This window comes from Halyomorpha halys, unplaced genomic scaffold (assembly GCF_000696795.3).
Source record: "Halyomorpha halys isolate HHAL.00 unplaced genomic scaffold, Hhal_1.1 Scaffold416.1, whole genome shotgun sequence".
In the NCBI taxonomy this organism is placed as follows: Eukaryota; Metazoa; Arthropoda; class Insecta; order Hemiptera; family Pentatomidae; genus Halyomorpha; species Halyomorpha halys.
The window spans coordinates 226,498-232,989 of NW_027112060.1; the positions used below are offsets into that span (position 1 = coordinate 226,498).

General features: G+C 28.5%; 1 long non-coding RNA gene across 1 annotated transcript in view; it reads right to left on the reverse strand.

The window, feature by feature from the left end:
* The window catches only part of LOC136796390 (uncharacterized), a 148,828-nt gene extending 146,161 nt beyond the window's left edge, over nt 1–2,667 (reverse strand). Inside the window, exons 1-2 of the long non-coding RNA XR_010844095.1 lie at nt 2,529–2,667; nt 2,329–2,444 (exon numbers count right to left, since the gene is read on the reverse strand). This is a non-coding gene — a long non-coding RNA (uncharacterized lncRNA). The remainder of the gene's footprint in view (nt 1–2,328; nt 2,445–2,528) is intronic.
* Between the last annotated feature and the right edge of the window lie 3,825 nt (nt 2,668–6,492).

Below are 6,492 nucleotides of genomic sequence, written 5' to 3' on the forward strand. Positions count from 1 at the left end.
AGACCCTCATGTTATTGTTTACTTCGATCTCAACTGGTCTATTGTGTGACGTCATTCTCGATTTAACTGACCAAGTAACAGACTCTCAGCCATGTTAAATGTTATTCCGTTTTACCACGGTAAAAGAAGGAAATTTTTTTTCGATTTAACATGAGTTTTTCCATTTAACACGCTTTAACATGTTAAATCATAGATCATGAATACCCCTAGTCTGTTACAAGGTTTGTTAAATTGAGAATGACGTCACGAAACAGACCACCTGAGCATGTCACCGTTTTATTTGTTATCGTGTTAAGTTACTTACTCATAGTTTGTGTTTTGTTTTTTTGTGTGTTTTGGACTTTTAAAAAAAATATAACCAGTAGTCAAACTTTTACACTTCTACTTTTCACTTATTTTAGGTATGTTGTAATAAATTACCGTAATCAAAACTAAGAAGTAAACAATAACAATAAGTTTTGGAAGGAAAGGTTACTAAACAAGTTTCTCAGAAAATCCGCTAGGAGCTCTTATGCATTTATCATTTACCATGACTTTAAATAGGGCTGCTCACAATGCTATACTTATAACATTAAACATGGTAAAACATTATAAATTTAACACAATATCATGAATACCCTTATTAATACGGGCGATACTCAACGCTACCTAAAAACCAGCTGCCCTATAACTCACTTGAGAATAATTGCCCAATTAAGACTATCCGGTTAAATATACAATTACTCTAAGTGTCGGTCAGCACAAATATATTTTAGACCCACAGAAGCCCCGCTTGTGATAATTGCCCCGCGTATTATGGGAACCGAATCCGAAACATGCCGAAACTAAGCTATATTAATCAAAACCAGTTGTATGAATTTTTGTCTGTACCCTCACAATCGGATCTTAAACTTCTTTTTATATATGTAACTCAAAGCCTTATACTTACCTATCTTCACAATAAGATGTATAGTTTTTTGTTTCTTTTGTTTTATTAAGTAAGTCGTCTCGCTTTTGTTCTGTTTTTTCACTTTGACTAATGTAGATAATCTCAGTTTGAGTTTACTGTTTGTTAGCTATCTTCATAATAAGATGTATGGTTTTTATTTCTTTTATTTCATTAAGTAATGTCGTTTCCAATCTGCTTTTTTCACACTGCCTAATGTAGATAATCTTAATGTTTACTGTTTGTTATTAGCTTATATGATAATAATAATAATAAAGGCCTAACGAACCACTAATCCACTAAATCTGTTTTAACGCAATCCTCCCATCTACGTTTCGGTCTAACCTTCGGACGTTTACCTGTCGGTTCAGTGTTTATTAACATTTTAGGGATCCGCTCGTTACTAAGCCCTACAACCTTACATACCCATCTTATACGGCGCAATGATATTACTTATATTATATTTACCGGGTGTAGGTCCCTTAATTCAGTGTTGTGAAATCTTCTAATTTCTCCCGTTAATACATCCTTTTTCAGTCCGATATTAGCTTATATAAATGATTTTTAATTCACCATTTGGGTATTCTGTTTTGTTATTAGCTTATATAATAATCAAATAGTTTGCTGATTGTTATTATTATTATAATGATTGTTAAATTATGTACTTTACATGCCAACTATATTTGTACGGGGGTTGCCCCAAAAACAAATAAATTATTATTAGATTGTATATTTTAAAATTCTATCGATTCGGTGTAAATACATTACTTCGAATCTTGTTAAGTTCAGCAGTTTATTTTGTATTTAACATAGCACAAATATAATTATGAAGGCATATATTATGAAGTTATTAAATTAAAACGCTTCCAATAAAAAATCAACAATGAGGTTGAATTTATATGAATTTTTATCATCTATACCCAACATAGCTGGTATTTACGTTTTCTTTAATTTCACTTATCCTTGTTCTGTTCCTTTTATTAATACCATTAGAATAAATCGAATGTAATAGAAGGCAAAAATAAAAACAAGCGTGTTGATATAGACGTTAATTTATTCCTTTGTATTTGTACAAGTCTTGGATTTGCGGCAAGTACCAAAGGAGTGGAACCAACATTACAGATGTAAATAAATAAAACATTTTACAGACTATGTAACCACTATAAATACCAATAAAATAGAGCATGATAAACCAAATTGTTGATATTAGACATTCATAACTATTTTTTTTCCTTTAATAAAATTGAATTTAAATAAATATTAATATAACCTTATAAATTTTCTCATCCCTCTTTAAGCATTTCTACTTAGTACATATATATAAATAGAAAAACTACTATTAATTGAAATAGTTTAACTTACTAACAATTTAATCATTAGTTAATAAATAGGTAAATACTCACGAATAATAAACTTCAACAAGGCGAATGGCCAGAAAAATAACACGAACAAACCCGTGCAGAGATTTCTTACCACTGATGACATGGTTTATACAACACTGAAACGGCTTAGTGTATTGCTAAAACCAAAGGGCGTATTCTTGTATGTAAACAATTACTTAACATTTCTCTCTCATGTTATTATTGTTAAAACTTTTATTTACCTCTAGATGAAATATAGAGTAGGGGGAATTATTGTAATCATGAAAAATTTCGATTTCTAAAGGACTAAAACGGTTTTTAAAGTCTTTTAGGTCTAAATAACTATATTTCGCAAAATTTCCTGTGTTTGAATGTACGTAAACAACCTATACAAAACTCAAATGACCTAACACCTGAATCCAAATAACCAAGTGAAAAAGAGCCCAAGAGGAGAAAACAAAATTTAGGGGGCAGTTATTCTCCCCCCCCCCAATTTTTTATTACTTTAATGAAAACTGTGTATAATTACTAGTCAAAATTGATGAGTCTGCCAAATATAGGTTGGAGGAATACAAAATGCTTCAAAATGTTAAAAAAAAATTAATTTTACACTCAGAGCTCTATGTAATTAAAACTGCCAACACTAGAAAATCTAAGAGAACATCATTTAAAGTAGAGTAAATTTGCTAAACTATGAACCCTAATATAGCTCTTTACATTCAACAATTCTCAAAATGTAGCTTTTTAAAAGCGATATTTCATTAAGAATGTACTAAAAAATCGGTAGTTAGTGAATTCATTTTGAGAAATTTATATCTCAAAAACCATAAGGCCAATAGATATCAATTAGCACTCAAATTAATGCTAGTTTAATGTGCTATAAAGTATTTAATAACTTTTATCTTCATTAAATTAGTAGTTTTCATGATGATCGACAAAATAAATTCACAAAATGTAAATACCTAGTTGTTTGAACAAAATATTTTATATATGAAAAAATATATCTCAGAAATCATTGGACGTAGAGATATCTGCCTGCACTAAAAATAAACCAGGTTTATAACATATCTTCGTAGGTGTAGTAATTTATATGATATAAAATATGTCACATATGATATGAATTTTGCACATGAACTTTTGGTCGAACAACTATAAATCAATTTATTTTAACAAATATCATTAAAAATTACTACTCTAATGAAGATTAGTTAATATAATTTAATGTGTTATAAAGTGATTTATCACTTTATAACACATTAAATTATATTATACCATTCCCAAAATTAATTTTAAATTACTAATGATTTTATGACATTTTGCTTTTTAAAAAACTTTTTCAGGAACTATTGAATGTTAATAGCTCTATTTGGGCTCATATTTTATCTAATTTACTCTATTTAAATGATGTTCTATTAGGTTTTTTAGTGTTACAGATAATGTTATGGAGCTCCTAAAGAAAAATTAATTTGTTGTAACCTCTTGAAACAGCTACCATTTTTTATTCCTTGTAATTATAATTAGTAAACTCATCAATTTGTATTTAATTATACATAGTTTTCATTAAAGTAATAAAAATTGGGGTAAAATAACTGCCTTTTTTCTCCTCTTGGGTTCTTGTACTATAACCATTAATAGAGCTTTTTACTTTCAATTGTTCTCGAGATAGTTTTTCAAATAGGAATATTTTCTTCCAAATAACGAAAAATAAATATTTTTCGAATTAGTTTTGACAAATTTCATGGAAGCTACTATTCCTACGAACGAGGTGCATATGTCTATTGGCTCTCAAATGAGGAGTAGTTGTAGTAGTTTGCATAATAACCCACAAATTAATTCAAAAAGTGTTGATTTTTCATTATTTGGAATAAAATTGCTTATTAAAAAATTGTAGCTCAAGAAGTATTGAACCTCAAAGGCTCTATTAGATTTTTTAGAGTTATAGGTAGTTTTAAAGATTTTTTTGAAGAAAAATTAATTTTTTTTAAACTCATAAAATCGCCACCATTTTTTATTCCTCGTAACTATACTTGTATATATAACTATAGACTCATCAATTTTGACTAGTAATTATACATAGTTTTCATTAAAGTAATCAAAAATTGCGGTGATATAACTGACTTTTTTTCCACCAGGTCCCAGGACTCTAGTCTCTCAAAATGTGCATGAGAATAACCTACCTTAAACATTAAAAGTCACAAGAAACTGAAATTATATAATTAAGTCTGTTGCATGTCTAGAGTGTGAATTACTTTACATAAATAACAAAGACCAAATATCTGAGGTACGGCACGGGTGAAGTAGGCAAGATTACTTTTGGTATTATGATTATTAATTATTTTTGGTGTTATGATCTTGAAAGATTACAATGTTATCTACATCCACCAGTAACCATTATAAGTTAATGTTTTAAGGTTATGATTAGAAAGGCATTCCCTAGAGGGGAAGAGTAATGGATCCTTTTATATCCTCGAAAAAACAAAACTTTATTCTATCACTATAGTAATAACCTTTCTTTAGGGACACTATATATATCTGAGATGGAAAGTTCGATTCTTTTAGTTCAACTGATTTCACCATTCATCATATAAAAATAAGATGGTAAGGGTGTTGTAAAAAAAAAAATATATATTAAATTAACTATTTATTGTGAGCTAAGGTTTCGCCCCACTTTGCAGGGCTTCATCAAAAACTATCACCCCTTCCTCCTTATATATGTAGAAAGTGAGATAATAGCTTGTTTTTTGTTGATAATAACCTACAATAAACATGGACTTTATGAGTGAATAGAAGTGTAAATGTGATTTATTGTGATAGATTGTTGATTGAACAAAACCCACTCCACTAAAACATACCACTTGTGTTTTGTTTTCACCATGACAACCGTAACACCTCTTGACTACACAGATCTAGCCAGTGTTTTTATTTCACCATGGCAACCGTAAGAATATATAAAAGAAATAATAATAATAATGTAAGAAAGAATACATATAGGTGGACTAGAAACTAGTTACTAATAGATACAGCCAGGTGTGATAGAATTCTGAATACTAAATACAAAACTAGAGTAATTTTGATACCTTTATTGACCGCCACCCAGAATATCTTCATATAATCTACTCTCTAGATCTGCATTTAGAATTTTATCACACCTGGCTGTATCTATTAACTAGTTTTAGTCCACCTATGTGTATACTTTCTTAAATTATTTCTTTTATAGAAAAAACAAAAAAAAATTTTTTTTACATATTTTCTCTGTATATTTATTTTAATGTTTTTTCAATTATTACAATGTTTGTATCATGCTTTTCATTTAGCCCTGACGAAGCCCTGCAAAGTGGGGCGAAACGTTGGTTAACAAGAATTAGTTTTCCTTTACTATTCCGATACCTTATTGACCACCACTTGGACTATCTTCCTAGAATAGAAGATATTTTGTTTTATTAAGGGCTACAGTAATAGCCCAAGTTAGTGTTAAGTACAACACTAAGTTGTTTGATTTTGGTTTTTAAGTTCATTTTAAAAAAATATATATTAATTTAATATTATTGAATATTTTAAAGAAAGGAGTAAGTAGGAATAATATCTGTTTGCATAGGTAAAACATGTTAAGGAAAGTTTTATATTTATCTTAGAATATAAATATTATTTTAAATCATTTAATGGTTTTTATTTTATTTTTGGATAATTGACAAACAATCTCAACTGTTAAATCAGTTGTCAAATATCTGTAGTGTTTTGTTTTTATTTATTAGAATTAAAAATTAAAATAAATTAATAGAATAGTTTATTATTTAATCAATCAATTCATGAAGAATTCTACACAAGTATTGAATAGACCAAAAATAATTATACAACCTGTAATTTTAAGATAAAAACATCAACAAGCTAACAAGAAAACATTTGACATAGACCAAGTTCCAACAGTTCTTTTTGTCCTCTTGTATCTTTCATATAGGTTCATCTAACTTACAACATTTAACATATAACATACAACGGGATGATTTATGAGTGTAAATGCAATTTGTAATGAAAAATTGTTGATCGATCATGTGTAATATATAAAAGAAAGATAGTCTTGTTTTTTGTTCATAATAACCTACAATGAACATGGACTTTACACAATATGACAAGATGATTTATGAGTGAAGCGTATATAAAACAAAAACAAAACAAATGAAGAAGAAAGTAGAAATTAAATAAACGTTG